Source organism: Colius striatus, chromosome 2 (genome assembly GCF_028858725.1).
Source record: "Colius striatus isolate bColStr4 chromosome 2, bColStr4.1.hap1, whole genome shotgun sequence".
Classification (NCBI taxonomy): domain Eukaryota; kingdom Metazoa; phylum Chordata; class Aves; order Coliiformes; family Coliidae; genus Colius; species Colius striatus.
Genome location: NC_084760.1, coordinates 100,870,880 through 100,893,522, shown reverse-complemented (window position 1 = coordinate 100,893,522; position 22,643 = coordinate 100,870,880). Strand labels below are relative to the sequence as shown.

General features: G+C 41.4%; 1 long non-coding RNA gene across 1 annotated transcript in view; it reads left to right on the top strand.

The window, feature by feature from the left end:
• The window catches only part of LOC133624979 (uncharacterized), a 28,723-nt gene extending 12,963 nt beyond the window's left edge, over positions 1–15,760 (top strand). The window contains exon 5 of the long non-coding RNA XR_009818248.1: positions 15,714–15,760. This is a non-coding gene — a long non-coding RNA (uncharacterized LOC133624979). The remainder of the gene's footprint in view (positions 1–15,713) is intronic.
• Positions 15,761–22,643: the final 6,883 nt, after the last annotated feature.

The following is a 22,643-nucleotide window of genomic DNA, read 5'->3' as shown; positions in this document are numbered from 1 at the left end:
CAGTTACCACAGTGGCTTCTCAGTCTCTCTTTTTTTTTTTTTCCTCCAGTTACCCCTTTGCCACAGAACAAGCGTTCATTTTCATCAGTAGCACAAGTTGTGTTTTTCTTAGATTCCCGTGAGTGTTCCCTGCCTGTGAGGTGTTCACAGTAAGCCTGACTGCTACATGTTGTCACAGCTACTTTTCCATAGCTCAATTTCTCAGCCTCCTGAGGTAGGAGTGGGTTTTCACACAGGAGTGCGGAAGCTCATGTCCAGTGAGTTTGGTCCCTCTTTTTTTTGCCTTTAGCAAAAGGCTAAAGGCCCTTCTCCACATTCTCATGACATTGTTTTGCTTTCATCTTTTCTTCCTCCTTCCCTTGGTTCCTCGGTAGTGATTCAAAGTGAGCTTGTGTCAGCAGACTTCGTACGTGGGACAGTTCACTCTCAGGGAAAGAGTGGGCAGTTTGCACATTTCCATCATCACCAAGGGCTTCCTGCAATGGAAAATAGTTCAAAGTTTCTGAGGCTTCCTTCTCCCCCAACAAAATTAACCTGTAGGCAGATGTACAATCAACACATCTTTATTTGTCTTGGCTGTGAGCCCTCCACAGCCAGTATTGTCATCTTTGGGAAGTCATTGAGTTGCTTTTTATTACCCTCTACTTCCCTGTACTGTGACTATCTGCTTTGCAGGACCCTGTATGCTTAGTGCAGTCTCAAGGTGAGTTTAGTTCTTTCCTTTTTAGCAGTCTTTTCTGCATGCAACACCATCTTTTTTTTTTTTTTCCTGTGGTTACCATTTAGCACACTTGTAGTAAAAGACCTGCTTATATGTTGTATTGGTACATATAGACTATTTCTCATTTGAGAAATGGGCATGCAATTCTTCCATCTCTCCTAGGCATATTCTGAAGAAATGTTAAATTTCACGACTTATTAGTGTATGTGATTACTGCACGTCAATCAGATATATGTATGAAGCAAGACAATGTAGGATGTTGAGATGGCCCTCCTAGCTGTGGGACAGCTCATCACTAATTCTTGGTGGTCACTTTGACCCAAAAGCAGTGGCTTCACTTCATTTATCATGAACGCTTGTAGTGTTCGAGAGCAGGAAAATATCTTCTGGGGGTCATGCAGTGGGGTGAAAACAGTATCCCATAGGGGAAGAGTTCAGACTTCATCCAATACTTCTATCACCTGTAATCATTTGTAATCCAATGACAGTAGTAAGGAGGTATGGACTCCTGTATGGATTTATTGGTCTGAGGGGATACCACTGGCAGAGATAAAGCAAGGAACACTATTTACCAGAAATAAATGTTGACATTTATGGAAACCTAGGGTGTGCGTTCACATTTATTTTGAATGTTTTCATGAGAGCTACCTGAAAAACGTCCATTATGGATATGTTTCCTAAAGGGTAATAAATTTTTCTTTTAAGCTGATATTCCAAGGGAATATATTAAATTTAGAGTTGGATTGAGAACTGACTGAATGACGGAGCCCAGAGGATGGTGACCAGCAACACTGAGTTGGAGGTCTATGGCCAGTGGGGTTCCACAGGGATTGGTTCTGGGACCAGTCTTACTCAGCATCTTCATCAATGACCTGGTTGAGGTGGTAGAATGTACCCTTAACAAATTTGCTGATGACACCAAACTGGGAGGACTGGCTGACTCACCAGAGGCTGTGCTGCCATTCAGCAGGGTCTCAACCGGCTTGAGAATTGGGCAGAGAGGAACCTCATGAGGTTCAACAAGGGCAAGTGCAGAGTACTGAATCTGGGGAGGAACAACCCCATGCACCAGGACAGGCTGGGAGTGACTGCTGGAGAGCAGCTCTGCAGAGAGAGACCTGACAGTGCTGGTGGACAGCAAACTAAACATGAGCCATCAATGTGCCTTCATGGCCAAGAAAGCCAATGGCATCCTGGGATGCATTAGGAAGAGTTTCTTCTGCCTTTACTCTGCCCTAGTGAGGCCTCATCTAGAGTACTGTGTCCAATTCTGGGCTCCCCAGCTCAGGAGAGATAGGGAACTTCTGGGGAGTCCAGCAGAAAGCTACCAAGATGATTAAGGAATATCTCTCTCATGAGGAAAGGCTGAGAGACCTGGGACTGTTTAGCTTGGAGAAGACTGAGGGGGGACCTTATCAGTGCTTATAAATACCTAAAGGACGAGTGTCGAGAGGATGGGGTGAGTCTCTTTTTCTGCAGTGCCCAGTGACAGGACAAGGAGTAACAGACACAAGCTGGAAGACAGGAAGTTCCACTTGAACATGAGGAGGAACCTCTTTCCTGTGAGGGTGAGGGAGCCCTGGCACAGGCTGCCCAGGGAAGGTGTGGGTCTCCTTCTCGGGAGGTTTTCCAAACCTGCCTGGATGCATTCCTGTGTCACCTGATCGAGGTGAACTTGCTTTAACAGGGAGTTGGACTAGATGATCTCCAAAGGATCCTTCCAACTCTTGCCGTTCCATGATTCTGTGATTCTGTGAAATTAAAGATTCATTTAAAAAGAACTTCTTTTCTCCTGGAAGGTGAATAATATTTTTCCCTTACACTGCTGCAGTCCAGCATAATGCATTTACTCACATGTATAATTTGGTTATGTGGTGTTGCTTTTAAATCAGTATTATTAATTTCCAATGACTAAAGAACAATTTGGGCCTTGGACCTTTATATTAAACTTATAAATTAATCCTGCTAGATAAAATTTTTCCTTTGTTGAGGTTGATAGTAAAACTACCATGGACATTAGTGGTGCCTGGGTTTCACCTGTTACTTGTGTGCTTAAAGACACATTTAAAAACTGGCAGAGTCCATGTTTTCCTGACCTGCTGTATGCCATGGCCTATCTTCATGTTCTGGTGCCAGGAGCTCTCCTCATGTTCTGCAAGCAGCTCCCATCCTCCAATAATGATGTGAAGACCTCAGGAGAACAAGTCTGTTTGTTGAAAAAAAAAATATCAAAGTCCTCTTGCAAAAATCCTGACCTGCTTTTCATCTTCCAAGAGTTGAACAGGTTAAAAGAGTGAAATGCAGGCTGTCCATGCCATTTGCACGTGGTGATTGCTCAAGGTCACTGATTCCCTATGCAGTCAGACAGGGATTGATTTTTGTTTGTATAAGTCTATCTCACAGCAACAGAAAAGGTGTTATAAACATGGAAAAATCTGATATGGAAAAGCTAGCAAGGGAAACTGGTCAGTCTCTTAGGACTAATATATATGCACAAGCTTAATGAATGGTATATTATTTACCCCCCCCCCAAAAAAAAATTACTGAAACATATTGGAATTAAGTGAAACAAAACACTAGGCTATGGATAGATGGTGTTTCCAGGCTGAATAAAGATCGTTTTGTGGCTGGCTGGGGTTTATTCTATCTCTTTATTGTTCACTTTCACTATTCAGTAAGGGTTTTGGGGTTTCCTGGACTCCACAGAGGATCATATCCTCCCTGTGGCATTCTCAGCAGAGCATCTTCATCCTGTGCATATTCACAACTGACTGGGTGCACTGAAGCACTCTTATCATTCTGTTTCCTGAAAAACTTAGTTGTAAGGAGGAAAATTAAAAAAAAGGGTCAGCTAACTGGGCAGGTCTCTGTAGGGAACTTGAGGTCCTTGCATTTGTTGAAATTGCTTGGAGCTTCATGATGTTAATCTTTTCCACCTGCTAAGTTAGCCAGATACAAGAGGTCATGGTTAGGTTTTACTGAAAGGAGAAAATGATTGGTTTGTTGTTTTTTTTTTGGTTTGGTTTGATTTGGTTGGTTTTCCTTTTCCTTTTTTGTTTTTTTTTTTTTTTGGTTTTTTTTTGGTGTGTGTTTTGTGGGTTTTTTTAACACAGGAATGGCTATTTTACAAACATATACAAAGCCTGATCACAAGCAGAGCCAAAGAGCAAATGACATTGTCTTTGCACATAGTTTTCTGCCAGTACTAACAAAAATGATCCCATTTTTTTTGGTCTGTCCTGAACATAAATTCTCAGTTTTTTTTTTTTTTTTTAATATTCTCTACTTCCCTGGACTACTGTTACCAGACAAGCTCTCTCCCCTTTGTGCCTGCATTAAGATGGAAGTGGGAAGGAGTCCTTGGCAAGGGCTATGTGTGAAGGACAGTAACTGCACCCAAACAACAAGATTCTCTGCTCCCAAGGCGGATGTTACCTTCCCTCCATTTCCAATGACACCAACCTACTCTGCAAGTTAATCTTTGGATGCCTGAAGATGTGTATCCAGAAAATGAGGTACAGACAGTGGCAGAGTGTGACAAATTTAGATTAGGAACAATCTGTCACAGCCAGGGATAGTATGCATTTCTGAACTCATGGACAAGAAATATCCATTGACATTAGTGGGAGCACAATAGGGGCCTGGCTTGCCCACAGTTACTATATTAAATGACCTGTAACTCAAAAGGTCTTGGATGAAATTTATTATTCTGCACCCAGCACATCAGTTTGCAGTGACATTTGGTTCCAGACAAACTCTGAAGAAGTGAGAAGCTACTGGAAAGAGGGAAGGAAAAAAAAAACCCACAAAAAAGAAGAAATTTAATCTAGGTGATTTCATTAACGAGTTTTTGTTGTTGTTGAAATACCTATGGGTATTTTTTTTCAAATTCCACACAAACAGCTCCCTTTTGCAGAAGAAGTTGTAGATCCCACAGAGTTTCCAAAGCAAACTAGACTCTAAGATGATTTTTTCATGGAAATAGTTTTGGTTAAGTAAAGAGAAATCTCCTGTTATTTCTCATCATTGATATAGAGCCTTAGCTGACCTCCCAGAGATTCCTAGTAATCTGTGGATCTGTTGATAATGCTAGTCAAAAATATTGCCCTCACTGCCATCCCCAGCAACATGTCTGTGTTGACAAGTATGTGAAACAGCTTCTTCAAACACTGTTCTATTGTCTTTTCAGTTTGGGAATTAAAATAGAAAGCACACTGGCTCTTTAATGTAGAAAGAAAAATGGAAATGATATTTTAAAATATTTAAAGTGGTTAAAATAGCAATCAGCATTTGGACCATTTTTCGAAAGCAGCCCTCAATGGCAGGTGAATTACAGGCCATCGCACTTGGATCCAGTCTCCTTTCACATTTTGATGAGGGTTTTGTGGCACTTTCATTCGTTTATGGTAATGCATCAAGTTATGCTTTAAGAAAATTAGAAATGAAGACAAGAGAAGCTGCTTATTTTTAAGTATTTTGCATAAGTGCAGTGACTTTTAATTTTGATTAATGCCAGAAATTGGTAATGCAGTGTAGAAGTGAATAAAATGCTGGCATATCCTCTGCAAGCTGTTCTTCCATTGATAAATACCCTTGCTGCCACAGATACACACATCTTTGTCCAGCTTTATCCAGATGTGTGCTGTAGCACATAGCCATCATTTTATTCTTTGGGCAGATAGAAGTCCTGAATGTATGGGCCAGTAATTTGTTATACTTAATGGGCTGATAGAGATTTCTGAATGTTACATGAACATATCAGGGCAGTTCTGATTACTTTGGTTAGCCTGATTATCAAAATTGACATGTATAGGAGCATTTCTTTTGTAGCAATTTGGTGTTTTTCTTCTTGCTTGAATCTAACTGATGTTTCAGATGTGTATATAAGTAATAAGTAAGATAAGCTTTCATAACTGCAAGTGGCAACCCTGCAAAGATTCTACTTCACTTTTGGCAAAAGATATTTTCTTAAAAAACAATTGTTTAGAAAAAGAATGAATTATTTAACTTGTGCTTCTACAAACAAAAGACACTGAAATTATTATTTTCCCCCTTTCTTTTTGATATTTTGTTTAGAAGCCTGTTTTTTTGTGATATTCTGCCTTCTAACTCAGTTTGGTGTGTTACAATACCATCCTTTTGACAAGTCTTCTATAATACCCTTCAGAGAAATGGTGGCTAAAAGGAGTCTGGGAAAGTACTCAGGGCTGGAAGACTGTTTACTGGGCCTGCTTATCATGAGGAGAACAAGGGTTCTCTTTTCCAGCAGCTCTCTGCTTGTAGATATTTCAAGAGTACAGGCAGAAGTGTCACTGACCCAGTGCAAAACCCTGTTGCACAGGGAGATACTAGGACTGACTCTCTCTGTCCTTATGTGAAGATGTATCCCCAAACACCTTGAGTCATCCATTCTGAGAGGCAATGAACTAACAGCTCAGCAGGAGCAATGGTGATGCCCAGGTCTGTAGAGATCTCCAATTCTCCTGTGGTCTGTGAGACCCATGCACCTTGAGTCTTCCCAAAAGAATAGACCCAGCAATGGGGATTGGGAGAGTGGGTGATCAGTGTTCATGGAGTTTGAGTGATAAACATTCAGGTGCCGCTGGTGCCAAAGGCTGCAGTATTTTGAGGTCAGACAGTGACCTATTAACCAAAACTAAGCTGAAGGTCTTGATATGCTATAGCAGGGGGCCACAGGACATGTCAGAGATTAAAAGAAGTGTTGCCTGTGGTAGCTCATAAACACAACACTCAGCACCTTACCTCCTCCTGGTAGACCTAGATACTGGAAAATTTTAACTTTGTTTTAATTCAGCTATGTCTATAACTGAAATCACAGTATTTATGCAGCGTAGTTTTCCAAGAAGCTTACTGAATGTAAAACCAAGTTCCTGGGTTTTCCCCTTTCATGGAAGCAAGCTGAAGGTCGGATTTACGACGTTTTAAGCTACATTCTGTGCTCATTTACACAGCTGTAATCTTGAGTTATGCCACCGAGGACAAGCAATTGCTCCAGACTTACGGGGATATAACTGACAGCAGAATTTAGCTCGAGGTTGCCAAAGCTCAACAGAAAAGAGGCTGTGAGGGAGGAATTTGGTGTTCATGAAGTAGTTCGTGTATATTCAAGGAATGCAAGAGCCAAAAGATTTATTAGTAGTGTTTCAGAGCATTATTGAAATTAGGCTTAATTATCTGTGTAATTTGCTGGAGCCAGCATTTTAGCATTTTTGATCAAGTATATGCCATTAATTTTAAAAAGAGTTGTACCAGGCTGCTCCCAGAAAGCGAAATAAAAAGATTTAAAAAGAAAGCCCATCATTTCTAAACTGCATGTTTCAAAAGCTTCGAAGAGTTTTGTTGATTGAATTGCTCTCCTCTCTTCACAAACAAACAGTCCATTTACAGTTTCTTCATATGGAAGAAAGTTCACATCACCCAAGAGGGTTATTTCAGCAGGCAGGGAAAGGAAATATCTCCTTGTTCCCAGGCTTGCTGAGCTCTGCCATCCCTCTCACTCCTGTCCTTGCTCCATCCCGACAAATTCTTCCTGGAAATGGTGCTGTCTGGCCTTGGAGGAAGAAGCAGAAGACACGGAGCTGTGACTAGCAACCCACTCACTCATTTGCAGCAAAGAAAGCACAAGGCTTCTGTTCAGACCTGTACCCTGTCCTTTCCATTCAGACATGCTCTACAGGTGCTGCTCAATCCGGACGTATCAGCTTCATACCCAAACATCTGTTTCTGCACTGTCTTCTTGCCAGCCCTCTGATGAGGTGTAGCCTGAGTTTCTAACAAAGAGGAATGTTCCTGTGCTGAAAATAGCAGCCATGCCAAAATGCAGTGGACTTCGATTTTCTCCTGGTTTCTGTACCAAAAGAAGGTTTGTATTCCTGAGCCCCTGTCTTTGTCATGTATTAAACAGCAGTATTATGCTTCCTCCTTTCTGAAAGAGTGCTTTGAGGATACAGTCATTTATATGTATGAATTGCTTGAAGCTTACATGAGCACCGTAATGTTGAGGGCTAAAGGAACAGACACACCTTCTTTGTACCCTCTTACTCCCTGCCTCTGTGAAGGTCTCCAGCGGTACTGCAGTGGTCAGCATGTCATTTTGGAAGGCAAGCAATAAATATGAAGGGAGGATGCCCTGATTGAAATGTTCTACACTCTAGTGCAAATGGCAGAGAAACATCAGCTCAGGCTTTCCCAGTAAATGATTAACTTTTGTTTGTGCAGAGGACAGATCCATGGTAAGAATGCAATTAATTCCACTGGCAGCCCAGCCAGGCCAGCAGTCAGCGGTGCTCTCGCAGCCTCTGGCTCTGCAGGTCTGATTTGAGAGTAACTAATTAAACACAGGTGCAGGCTAGAAAACTCACTGAGTTAATGCACAGTGTCTTCTTTTCTGTGTTTCCAGGCATTTTTAGTTCACAAGAGAAACGCAGGCGCTTGATGCTACAAATAATAATAGAGTGCTGATGACGGAGGTAATTAATCCTTTATTATTCTGGTGTGATAGGCTGCTGCTAGGGCTGTCATTCAAGTACTTCTTGTGCGAAAACGTGTCTCAGAGGTGAAAGAACACAGAGTAGGTGAAAGACTGAACAGCATTTTAATGGATTTTCTGGTGTTACGGGTACAGATACATCTTCAGGTTTTTGGAAATGTTATCAAGACCTGGTAGTCAAAACTCAAGATGGGACATTCACTGCACTACGTCCTGGACTCCGTCTTTGACTTGCCAAGGCAATTTCAGCAGGCAGCAGCTTACAATGAAAATTCAGGCTGGTTTAACGATGCATGGGATTGGAAGAGAAACACAAGGCCGTAACTATGACTCATTGTGTGCTAGCTTTGCCCTTTTACTGCTTCCTGGGCGTCTTCAGTCAGCCACTGACAGTAACAGGCTACCAACTTTAGTGGACCTTAGGTTAATCCCAGCACAGGTTCCTCCTGATAGTGCAGAAGGTGATGTTGTTGCCATAAGGGAGACTGGCTCTGAGTGAAGGTAACGCAGATGTCTAAGGAGCTGCAAAAATAGCGAATATGGTTTGGTTTACTTATTGCTGATAACAAATGCCGCAAAGCAGTGTTTGTTGCTGGAAACTTTCGATTCCTCTTTGACCTTACTGGGCCAAATCAAACTCCAGGACCCAAATATCTTTCCCAGTTAAATTTAAGGGTAAATGATGAAAAAACTGGCCTTCTGCTCTCTCTGTTATCATTTATGTGCTTTTAATACCTCTTCTTCCCAGACACAGGGATTTTGTGATTTTTTACAAGATGCCAAGGAGGAAATAGCCTTCAGCAGCAGAAGTCTCATGGAGCACCAAGCACTAGGAGACTTCGGCCTCAACACAAAGGAAAAACTGAAAACATAACATACATGTTTATTTTAAAGACAGTAATGATTTTGTGCTTTCGTTACTTCATAACAAAAATGGTCCAAAGTTGTTAGGAATGTTTATAGTGAGAAAATAATGCTGAGTCTAATAAGTGGATTGAGTAGGACAGACCATGTTTTATTCAGTGTGGGAACTAAACACTGTCATATTGTACAGATTTGCTGATCTGGAAGAATTGTACTTGCCTTACAGAATGCAGTTCAAAAGCCGAGCCCATGAATATGACAGTTTTCTGGGTTTTATGCAGAAAATTAGAAGACAAAACCATTGCTTGGAGAGTTTTCTATGGGATTCTGATCAACTTACGTAAGTTCAGGAAATTGGCAATAATTTATTAGTCTGTCACATTTTCCTGTGGCTTTTGTTTTCCCTGCATTGCAATTCTTAACCCATTAGAGACAAATTGTAGTCAAGTATTTAGATGAGGATGGTACTCTGCTACAGATTTTAATGCTTACTCCATGTTCAAGGAATAGCTGAGGGCAATTCCTAGGGCAAGGATGATTTTTGATTCTTTTTTTCCTCTTTGCTAGTTACCTGTGGTCCTGTGGGAAATTTCACAAGGTATAGTGTTTGCCTTCACTATGGGCATAAAAAAAATTGAGAAAATACTTTTCTGCCACCGTTTTTGTTTTATAATAGCAAGAATCCTTACTGATGCATACCTAGCAGTAGGTTCTGATGGGAGAGAGCTTGTTAAGGGTGAGGCCCTAAATTACTGCTCACTCACGGAAAATTTAGTTGTAGAGTGTGTGTGTGTGTGTGTGTGTGTAATCATGTGCTGTGCCTGTAACAAGTCTGATTTTTGTTTTCTGAACACCATGTCTCTGAAATTTCCAGGAAGCTGCTTTTTACTGCTGACAGTTACTACAGAAGTGATGGCAGCAATGAGATGGTTTTTGTTCATGTCTTCTTGTCTTCATTAGTTTCCAGGTTGTCATTTCAGCTGAAAATATGGAGTTGCTGTTAATGTGTTCAAAAGCATGATGTTGGCTAGGCAGCTATTTATGTCACAGTAAATATTTTATGAGGAGGTGTGTTATTTTTAGCTACAATCCCAACATATTCTTGGGATTTATAGGCCTGAAATATGTCATCTAACACATGATCATTTGTTACCTTTACAGTTTCCTGAGGGTTTTTTCCATCTTCCTTCATAATTTGAACTATAAGTGTGGGGATTCAGAGTGTGTTGGTATGAACAGTTGCACATAAGCTGCATAGTAGGGGGAAACATCAAGCCTCAAATCACAGGTCCCATGCCGATGGGGGATGCTGCAGCCACTGAAGCAATAAACCCAGAAAGGCTCTGCAAATATGTGAGTGTACAAATGGCTCTGATTTTCATATTCCAGCAAACACTGCTGTAGGAGTGCATGACTGACAGCACAAAAGACTTAGATTTACTGTGGAGAGACGTAAATTGATAAGCCAGTAGACAGCCATCATTCTTCCTTTATTCTCTCTCTATATCCCATGTCTTTCTCTGCTGACATAATCAAAGCTGACACAGTGCATGCTATACCAAGTTCTGTTTTTCATAATTATAAGACAGTACATGAGATCTGAGGGTGTTATTCAAGAGATGGCACAAAGCTCACTGAAATACAGGTTTTCAAAGTGATCCTCTGATAATACTGTTTTTCATATAGATTCTTGATACTCAGACTCTATGTCTATGTCTTTAAGTTGTCTGAGTGCTTTAAGAAGGGATAAGGACAGGGGAAAAAAATGAGGGAGATTCTCCTTTTAAGCAGAAGAAAATGTAAAAAATGGGAGCTACTAGTTTTCTTTCCTCCCACCCTCAGCTAAGTCTGAAGCATTTTGCTGCACCGCATACGTTTCTGAAAAAAAGTATGTGTGTGGGTCCAACAAGGGGAGGAGACAGAGGAAGTCAGGAAACCAACACATAGAGATTATCTGGAAAGACCTAAAAGAACAATCGACTTCCTCCTTGGCACTGGCTTATGTGGTACACTTCTCATGTCTTGAGTCAAGGGTCATTTTCCACTGGTTCATCTCATTGGGCTCAGCTACCTCTAACTTGAACTGCAACAGTATTTATAGAATCATAGAATGGTAGGGGTTGGAAGGGGCCTTTAGAGATCATCTAGTCCACCCCCCCTACAGAAGCAGGTCAACCTAGATCAGGTCACATAGGAACATGTCCAGAAGGATCTTGAAGACCTCCAAGGAAGGAGACTTCAGAACCCCTCTGGACAGCCTGTGCCAGGGCTCCCTCACCCTCACAGTGAAATAGTTTTTTCTTATATTTAAATACAACTTTTTGTATTCCAGCTTCTTCCCAAAGAGAATGGACTACAAGATACAATAGAGTTATTATGATACAAAAGTGCTTGGAAATCTCATTTTTTTTTCTCAGGTCTGAAAGAGTTTGGCAAAATCTGAATGCTAATATTGTAGCTTTTTAACCTCAAATATATACACTAAAAATTCAGATTCCATCTGTGTTCATCGAATATGAAGCCTGGAGGAAGGCAAATGAATGAAGCATTTCTTGCCCATGGGCTGCAACAGGGCGGTGCTGTAGACTTGGACAAATCACAGAGCCATGAGTAAATTTCTATATACTTTCACTTAAAAATTCTCTCTTAATCAAAAGAGTAAAGAGAAACAAAAAAATACATTTGAATTTTTTACTTTAATGGTATTAGATTGAAAATAGTAGGGAAAATGGTACTATCTCACTTGATAAGGATAAGAGACTGTTATTTTCCATCCCAACTCTGTCTTTTTCCTAATCATCTTTCGTTAGATTTATTTGCACTTCCAGAACCAGGGACTGGAACATCTTTCATACAAGGAAAGGCTGCAGGAACTGGGGCTGTTTAGTCTGGAGAAGAGGAGGCTGAGGGGAGATCTTGTTAACATTTATAAATATCTAAAGGGTGGGTGTCAGGAGGTTGGGACATCCCTTTTTTCTATTGTAGCTAGTAACAGGACAAGGGGTCATGGAATGGAACAAAAAGTTCCACTTAAACATAAGAAAAAACTATGTCACTGTGAGGGTGATGGAGCAGTGGCACAGGCTGCCCAGAGGGGTTGTGGAGGCTCCTTCCTTAGAGGTCTTCAAGACCCACCTGGACATGTTCCTATGCGACCTGATCTAGGTGACGCTGCTTCTGCAGGGGGGTTGGACTAGATGATCTCTAAAGGTCCCTTCCAACCCCTACCATTCTATGACTCTATAAACCAAGCTGAGACACTTACAGCTATACTTCCTGGATGTTTTTGTGCAGGCCTTGTCTGCTCGCTGGTGCATGGGGTCACCACATGGGCAGGAAAACACATTTCCATACAGTACAGATACATAGGCTGCAGGCCCATAAAGAGAGACTAAGTAGGATGAGCATATAAAGTTTTACTTTGCATGGAAAGTTTGGTAGCATAGTTTCATATTTAGCCAGAATGTAATTCAAGCGCTTCCTCCTACCTATGCTAAACCTGGGCTGCTCTCTGTGCTTGTTTTGGACCCCTCTACAAAGATGAGTAAAATCTCCCTACATGACAGTTGTGGAAGATGCCATGGAGTCATTGGCAGATATCAAAGAAAAACATGTCCTTAATACTTGACCGAAGACTCTGATATTTGCGTTGACCTACAGCCCCTTACCCCTTTGCCTAAATGGATTCTCACAGGCAACACCATTGGCTTTGCTCACCAGGGTTGAGAATTGTGCTATCTATCTCAGGTCTTGCTTTGCTTCACCTACTTACACCTATAATGACTATAAGGTCATTTCTCTCCCTTTCATCTTTAAAACAGAGAACGTACACTCAGTAGTCCCTCTGCTTAAATACAACTAACAGGTAGTTTCAAAGAGGTAGAATGATTAATTTTTATTTTTCTTTAAACAATTAACTCTAGTGCCAAAATTAGGAGCCTGTTTGTGCTTAATTCAATTAAACCTCCAATTAAAGATGGTACTGGTTCTCTTCACAGTGTTGGGAGCTTGCTGAGAAGATATAAGGAAAGGCACTGCTGGTTGTACACCCATGTCAGTAGGCAACTCCTTGTCTTACGGCAATTTGTAGAGTTACAAAAGAAGGAAAAGAGTCCAAATATTTTTTTTTTTTTTTTGCTAGAACTAATGAATAAAGCAGCATGTTGAAATACAAATAACTTAAGTGAGAGTGATTGTCTGAAATGTTCTTAGGGATCGACCCCAGTTGATAAGCATTGGTCCAAGTGCCATTTAAAATCTTTCTCTTGCATGCACTGGTGCATTATTGCTTCTGTCATTGTAGGGCTTTTCACCAAAAACTGTCCTTTTTTTTTGGGAGAGGGAGGATTATAGAGAGAACTTTGGAAAATGAAAGATTTTCTCTATATTTCTTGCAGTGCACATATAGCTCTGTAAGAGCTACACAAACAGACATTGCCAAATGATTTTGCATAGGTCATTGAAAAACTCTTTGGAATAGCTATGCTGACTTTCTATGAGAACAGATTAGTTTCAAATGCAGGAGGAAAGGATGCAAAATCTTATTACCAATTTCCAAGGCCATCCAATTCACAGGACACTCATGCCAAAAATGTGTTTACTGGACTATTTTCTTAACAGGGTCATTATGTTTCCTTCAAGGAAATTCTTAAAGAAAGGGTTTATTTCTTCTCATTTTTTTTCTTGTCTATTTCTGAGGCAGGAATAGGCCTTTGGGAGCTTCTTAGGAGTGAAACTGTAAGAAAACCATCTTCCAAAATGTGTGCTGCATGTTTGTTGCTGAATATTCTTTCAGAATTTGCTTTTAAAATGTGTATTAGTTACAAAATAAACCTGAATGAGCCATTATACTCTGGTGTGTAATTATGTATTTAGGACACATACTACACACAGCTTTAAAAGAAATCTATATGGAAACAAATTGCATTACATTTGCAATAGCTGAAAGTAGTTGAACAGTAACACCTCGAGCTTTTCAAAATACTGAAGTAATTTACACCATTTACTGAAGCAATTATCTCTCAAGCCTGAGATTCCAATTTCAATACTTTTGCTGCGTAGGAGCCGCAGAGGTCTCAGTATAGCATAAAGGACCTGGGCTTGGGTGTGTAACAACCTTGATGTAGATTTAGTGCTCCTGCATGATGCACCATCTCTGAGCAGGATTGCTGGCCTCTGGAAGGGACTGTTATGTGAGTCTAGAAATTGAAGATCTGTGCAAAGAGAGAGACACCACCAGGTACAAGGGTGAAACCCAACTGTCTGCCTCTCAAGGGAGCAGCAGAGATTTAAGTCTAGGATGAATGGATTTACATGAGAGATGGGTGTACCTATATAGCTGGCTAAGAAGAAGGAAAGGTCACTGACTTCTTAGAATCATAGAATCATTTTGTTTGGAAAAGACCTTTATGATCATTGAGTCCAACCTCTAATCTCACACTGCAAAGTCCACCACTAAACCGTTTCCCTCAGCTATTCATCTATTTGTCTTTTAAATATCTTCAGGGATGGTGACTCCGTCATCTCCGTGGGCAGCCTGTCCCAGTGTTTAACAACCTTCTCAGTGAAGTTCTTCCTAATATCCAATCTCAGCCCCCCCTGGAACAACTTGAGGCCATTTCCTCTTGTCCTGTAATTGATTAATTGGCCAAAGAGACCTTGCTACAACCTCATTTCAGGTAGCTGTAGAGAGTGAACATGTTTTTCCTCAGCTTCCTCTTCTCTAGACTAAACAATCCCAGTTCCCTCAGTCACTCCTCAGCAAACTTGTTCTCCAGACCCTTCACCGGCTCTGTTGCCTGTCTCTGGACACACTCCAGCACTTCTTGTCTGTCTTGTAGTGTGAGACTTAAGCTACCACTAGAACAATGCGTATCCCCAGCTTCGACAGTCATACCACATGTTCTTCCTCTTTAACTGGTACTTGGCAAAGTACCTGCCTCTCGACAGGGCTAATCCTTGGAAATAGACATGTACAATAGAAATGGCTGCAGGCACCTGTAAGGAAGGTGTGTGCCTGCCTGGGTCACTGGTATGGAGTGATATCAAGTGTACTTCCCTACCTTGAGACAGTAGTTCCTGCATTAAATCTTCAAAATGTCTTTCTCTTCATGGTACAGTTGGAAATGTTAAGAGTCACCCTTATTAGAACTGGCACATCTAAAGCAAAGCTGCAATACATAAGTTAAATGTCCTGAGGATCTGAAGGCTGGGGTGTTGTTTTTCCTTTTCTGGAGCTGAGCACATAAGAGACTTTCGTTACACTTGGGACTCTGCAGATCCTTGTGCTGATTCTGGCACTTATTTATTGTTTGGCCTCAGGCTAGTCACTTAACCTCTTGTGGCCCTAATTTCCCCATCTGGAAAATTATATTTACTTACTTCTCCCGAGGATTGCATGGGGCTTAATGAACGCCTGTAAGGGATTTGGAGATTTTCAGATCTGAGATGATACAGGACTGCAAAAGATGCACTGCACGTGCAAGGAGGATGGAGCTGGTGCCTGGGTGGGAGAGCCTGCCTGCATTCCTGGCCTGGAACAGCCTGCAAGTGTAACCAACAGGGAAGGATTGTACTGCCTGTTTTTAGACGAACTCCTTCTCCTTGTGGCCTTTTCAGATTTACTGGCAGAAAGAGAAGGCAAGTGACTGAAAGGGGAGGAGGGCAGCTGACCTTAACCGCTTTCTCCTGTGGGTGTCCTGGATCTTCTTGTCAGTGTGATAACAGCTGGATCTCCCATGAAGGTAACGATCTTCCTGGATACTCTGTCTTGCTGCAGGCTATTAGTGAAGCCAGGCAGCCCCTTTGCTGCCCATTTCTTTAGCAGGAAAAAAATGAATCTCTGACAAAAAAAACCCACCAAAACTCCTGCAGATAATTAAGCAGCATTAGAATGAGGCCTGTGCCTTTGCTGATGAACTTCAGTGAAAGCAGATGGTCACAATGGTATTAAAAACTAAAGACTTCAGTCAAGCTTTTAATTGAAAACAATTGGACCCTGCTGGATGGTAATTACCTTGGCTCCTTGCAAATAATATCACAGCACTGCTACCTATGAAGGAAGAATGGAAACTGAGTTAATAAGAACTGCTTGATCTGCATATAATAAACAAGAAGCATCCAAAACTATTTTCTCTGGTAGCTTCTCCCTGCAAGATGCTTTCAAGTGGTTAGCAGTGTGAAAAGGAACACAGAGTGGCAGAAATTGAAATGTGTGAAACTTTTCCTGGGTTCATAAAATAACCCGAAGAGCCTGCCTTCCCCCATCTCCCTCCTTTTTTTAACAGCTGAAATCTCAGATATGTCTGAGAAAAATGGCAAAACAAAATAAAGTGGAAAAGCTCCAGGTTATACAGCGTTCCTCCTCTTCTGAATGGAGATGATAACTGCAGGCTACCTTTATCTTGCTTTATCCACTTTCTCCTTCCATTGCCTGATAGACTTGAAGACTGGGGCCTTCTAAGTAGCCAGGGTATTTCCCTTACTCCAACTCATTCTTAAGTAGATTTTAATGATCATTAACTTAATATGTCTCAATCTCTAACAAAGCAACTATAGTATTTGTCATATTTTGCAGTGCTTATAAAAGTGGTCTAACAATTTTTTCACTCCTCTCCCTTTTCTATGGTGGGATCAGGTGAGGGAGGTTTTGAGGGCTAAACCACATAAATGGTTCCTAAATCCTGGTGTGGTCTGTGTTTGTGGACACAACATGACATTAATACCACTTTACAGTGTCTTTGTTGCTGGGGAAAATGACCTGTATTGCTGTGGATGTGTGGGTGGAAAAACCAGTCCTAATGTTCTCTTTCAAACACAGATCCTGGCCGTGTATAGCATGAACCAAACCTTGTCACCTTCCACGTAAACACTATTTGTTGTGTGGCAGTACTCCTGGGCATTGATTTTTGTCTCCTTGTGAGCAGGCAAAACCCTCTGCTGCTCCAGAAGATGTCAGAGAGCAGCAGCTGCTGAAATTTTGCAAAATTAATGAGTAGCCGTGAATTGCTAGTAAAAGTGATGCAACGATTTTCCATAACGTGTCATTTTCGAAGCAATGACTTTCCCCACTCTTTCTTTTTCTGTCCAAATATTTGTCTGCTCAAGGCAGAAGCCAAGAGTTTGTCTTGTCTGGCAGCATGATGAAATGGACTTTTCCAGTATGTTTCATCTGGATTTGGTGGTTTTATGCCTGGAGTTCAACTTCCGTTCACTTAACTTGCCATGATTAACACAGAGGGAGGTCCCGGACTTGTGGAAGTCAGTGTAAGTTTTCCCACTGTCTTCCATGATATTTTGTTTATTTTTATGTAATCAAAATATACTTAAAGCTTCATTGATGTAATGCTTCTGAAACTGCTGGCTGAGAACAATCACAAGGTATCAGTGTACCTCATAGAATCATAGAAACTGATAGCTTTAGTTATTGCACTTACATCTAAGCTGAGGTACTCTCATTTGTGCTTAGGACTTTCTAGCAACTTTCCCTGGCTGTTGGTGGGCTCTTGGAGGACAGGTCAGTGGCTGGTGGGGCACGTGTCTTACTCTGTCTTGTGGTCCTTATGTTCAGGTGGATGGCAGGATACAAGCAGAATTTTGCTCACAGCCTTTCTAATCCCTTCTTTATCAAAGAAGTTGGGAGAAACTTGCATCTAAGAAAGACTGCCTTTCAAAACTGTTTTATGCTAGTGACTCTCGTGATTTTATCAGCTACTTACTTTTAACTGTACAGAATATGATCACTTATTGTAATTACTGCTTGCCTAGCTTCAAGGGAGCTGGTATAGAGCATACTATTTTAAAGGTATAAGTAAGGCATAAGCTCTATTGATCTCAAGTTTTCTGAACGATAAACAGCTGCTGGGTTTGATTAAAGCTGAAGGGAAGCTGAAGCATTTAATCAATCTCCAAAGCTGCTCTGAGTATATTACAAAGCAATTGTGATTATTGCTATTATATGACAAGCTATAGCATAATAAAGAAAGAGAGATCACTTTTCTTGAAAGCATTTAGAAGTGTCGTAGTGCGTCTTCTCAGCCTGTCTGATGCTGTCACCTCTAAAGCTCGGCTAAGTGACAGAGTGTGCCAGCTCAATCAAACTAATCCTGAAGGAACAATGCAAGAGCAGAGCCTTTCAACTCCCCAGTCTTCTCTGTGCCTAACTGTGGCCGACAGCAAGCACTCAGGGAAGTGGTAGAAGAAACAGGACCAGCGTACAATAATGCTGGCCACATCATAACCCTTTCTGATCCTTGCATCCTACGCAGCTCGGGATATTCTGAGCTGTGGGATATGTTTACGCCTGCCTAACAGCCCTGAAGGGATTTTTCTTCCAGTACTTTGTTTAATCACTTCTTGAATCTTTGGACAATCTTAGGATTCACAACATCCTGTTGGGGTGCATTGAGCAATGCTGTCATGGGGCTTTTTAACATAGTACTTTTTTCTTCTTGTTTTTCAGCTTTCTGCATGACAATTTCCTTTATTACCTTTTTACTCTTGTGTTAAAAAGAGCAAGGGATAATAGTTAGCTGTTCATCTTTTTATTTCATAAGCACAGAGATGTTTGCCTCATTCTGTTCTATTGTCTCCTCCTTTTCCAAGGCTTATTTAGTCTCCCCTTTTCTGAAGCTGACGCATTCCTCTGACCATCCTTGTCATCTCTGTGTCTATCCCCTTTCTCATTTTGTCGCATGCTTTTTGAAAGGGCATAACCAGAATTTCATATATTATTTTAAGATGGAGGTTTTTCTAAGTTTGTTGTTTCTTCCTTTTTCAGGTGTTCGATGATCAGTACTTATTACACAGCTTACAAGCAACGTGTGTCATGCAGTTTTGAAAACATGGATGTAAGAAGGATTTCTAAAAACTAAGGACATACATGAAATAATCTTAGGATTCAAATTCATTTTACATTACATTTAAAATATAAAACAGAAAGTTGATGAACGGAGTAGGACTTTCCTCCCTTGAAAATGTGATATGAAAATAATAGGTAAGTTTATTAAACCTTGCCCTTGCTGTATTTGCAATAAAGAAGATATAGCAGTTAAGCTTGGAGAGGACAGAATTTGCAAAGGCTAATTTTTGCCAAAGATGTCTTGTGTCGGTACTTTTGGTGGTTTCTTCAGCCTTTCTACACTGGATATACAGAAGTATGAACTGTGGCCCATAGTTGAAAAAAATCAGAAAGTAAAAAAAACCCCAAACCAGTTAAATGACTCATCTGATCTTTATTATTCACCTGGAGAGGAACACCAAAAGTAAATGGAGCTTACATAGTGATAAATCAGTTAGGGCATTAGGCATTAAGTAGAATGGAATTATGAAGAGAAAGGTTGTACTTTTCTATCTATATTAGTTTAAAATTGTCATTACTCTTCTGTATTTTATTCCATTTTGAGAGAAGGTGATTTGCACTGAATCTCTTTTGTGAACCATAGTTTGCTAGTTACCCCAAATTGCCAGCTGCTGGTGGAGATGAACTCCTTTGAGTTTACTCTTTGAATTAATTTTAGAAAAGCAAGGGTTGAAGGGCAGGCCTCCTGACATCTTTTGTCTATCTCGCTTTTGCTTCTGCCTTCAGCATGGTCCATGTTGTGTGGAGGAATATCCAAAGACATGTTGCAAGCCTTGCTTTTGCTGAATGGATGCCACACATGCAAGCCAGAACCCTTTGGGTCAGCAGGCAAATGCAGGATGTCCCTGCTTTTGTTTCTCTAATATGAAATCTCTTTCGAAACTTTAAAATGTTTGAAGCTTCTCATGACCTTCATGTGAAACCCTGTCCATGGCCTCAGTGTGCTGGAGGCTGAGCCTGGTGCAGTTATCTTTGTATAAGATTTCTGTTGCAGTAATCATAAAATCTTCTTCGTAGTGGTTTCACATGAAAGTCACAAGTCTTCTAGGAAACTTATCCTGAGTTTAACTTTTTAATGGTATGAGAATCTTGTGAGTCTTGTGAATGCAGGTTTTTAAGTGAGAGTTTAGACCAGTAAAGAAAATTTCAGTTAAGAAATCTTGAGGTCTTACATGGCTGACTAGAGATGGAACACACCCTCTGAGGGGAGGCTGTGGGACCCGCGCCTGTTCAGCTTGGAGGAGAGCTGTGCAGAAACCTAACAGCAGCTCAAGTCTTTGACTTAGCTTGAATATCACTAGTTTCAATGTGCTGAATGGGTTGGACAGTAAGTGGACTATAGCAATCTACTGACAAAAGCAATGTTTTCTTTAGGATGCAACTTGAGGAGCATTTCCCTTGCATTCTTGTGTTGTTCACTTATTGGTGCTAGCAAAGGTCTGGTATGACTACATGGCAAATCATCAGGGGAACCAGATCAGATTAAAAGTAACTCTTTTTTGTGTATTGTGTTTTGAAAAAGTCTTTGTAAAGGCTTTACAGTCAGCATTTAAGAGTCACATGGAAATAGCTCCCAGCTCCATGGCTTCATAGACTGCTGGTTGAAAATTACTACCTGTGAAACCAGATTTCAAAAAAAGTTCATGGCAAAAATACACTGCAAAGAATAATGAAATCTAAATAAACACCGGTGCACAATACTTATGCTGTTTTGCAGGTTTTTGGGTTGCAGTCTAACCATTTGTTGTTTGGGAGCATCACATATTGCTATTGGGAACTGAGATTCTTTGTAGATGATTAATGTCTCCTAAGCAATTCAGTGTGAGACCTTGCAACTTTTCAGGTCTTGTTGTTGTTTTATGTTGATTGCACTAAGTCTGTATAGACCTGCTGCTGTCATCTATCTGATTGCCTCAACCTCATTGCCATTTTAGAACTAGAGATTGTGTCTGAGAAGTGTGAATGCATCACCCACTTTCAAGAAAATCATAAAATCACCTTGATTAGGTCACACAGAAACATGTCCAGGCAGGTTTGGAAAACCCCCTGAGATGGAGACTTCACACCTTCCCTGGGCAGCCTGTGCCAGGGCTCCCTCACCCTCACGGGAAAGAGGTTCCTCCTCATGTTCAAGTGGAACTTCCTGTCTTCCAGCTTATGTCTGTTACTCCTTGTCCTGTCACTGGACATTGCAGAAAAAAAGACTCATCCGATCCTCTCCACGCCTGCCATTTATGTATTTATTGATAAAGCCCCCCTTCAGTCTTCTCCAAGCTAAACAGCCCCAGGTCTCTCAGCCTTTCCTCAAGAGAGAGTCCTCTGATCATCTTGGTGGTCCTCCACTGGACTCACCAGAAGTTCCCTGTCTCTCTTTAGCTGAGGAGCCCGGAACTGTATGCAGTACTCTAGATGAGGCCTCACCAAGGAAGAGTAGAGGAGGAGAAGAACCTTCTTTGACCTGCTGGCCATGCTTTTCTTGATGCATCCCAGGATGCCATTGGCCTTCTTGGCCACTAGGGCACATTGATGGGTCACATTCAGTTTGCTGTCCAGCACAACTTCGAGGTCCCTCTCTGCAGAGCTGCTCTCCAGCAGGTCAACTCCCAGCCTGTCCTGGTGCATGGGTTTGTTCCTCCCCAAATTCAGGACTCTGCAGTTGTCCTTGTTGAACCTCATGAGGTTCCTCTCTGCCCAACTCTCAAGCTGACTGAGATGCCGCTGAATGGCAGCACAGCCTTCTGGTGAATCAACCAGTCTTCCCAGTTTGGTGTCATCAGGCAACTTTCTGAGGATACACTATCTGTTTGAGCCAAGGATGATGGGAGGAGTTGCATCAGCTAACCTCACCTGGAAACAAAAGCATGGTGCTGTGTGTGAGGTGGGCTTGATCCTGCACCCTTGCAGTCAGCTTTAGCATTGCTTCTGTTGGTAACAGAGTGAATCCTAGCCAAACAGAGACCCTCTTATTTTTATGTTCCTTTCTAAAACTAATCCCTCTTTTCTCCTCTATGTATATTTTCACCTGTGTGCTAATGAAAGCACTGGATTATTCCAGTAGATTGTATGGAAAATATCTGCGAGCTTTGACCATCTTTCTGAAATAGTACAGTTGATTTGGTGTTTGCTTTGGCATGTTACTGTAAAAGATTGTAGAGTGCGTGTGTTTATACATATACAGGGAGAGAGGGCTCTTGCTCATTGTCTCTTTGTGAGGCTGCCAGACTGTCTGGCCCCATCTATTCTACTGTAAGTGTAAAGGGCCTCGCGAGAGCTCACTGTGCACTTGAACTGGGGCATAGCGCTTGGAAACAGTTCTGTCAGCTTGAAAAACCATCTTTCTGCCTGAATATTGTTTGCTCCCCATTGTTACAAGGAACGTGTAAGATTACCTGTCGTTCCATTGTTTCCTCTGTGCACTGGGTAACTTTGCATAGTGTGCATTTTGGTGACAGTCCTGTACCAGGCAACCAGTTCCCCTTGGGAACCAAGAGATCTTCTTCCATACAGGAGAATAAGAAGTAATGTGTGAAAATCAGTAGGATGCAACCCTGGTCGAAAGACCTGGATGTTGCTCTTGACAAAGGACTTATTTTCTGCCCATAGCTCATTGCCTTCTGAAGAAAGACGAGGCAGAGGGTTTCAAGTGGAAGGCATTTCTGTCCAAACTGGAATTGTTCTGCTCTGTGTAG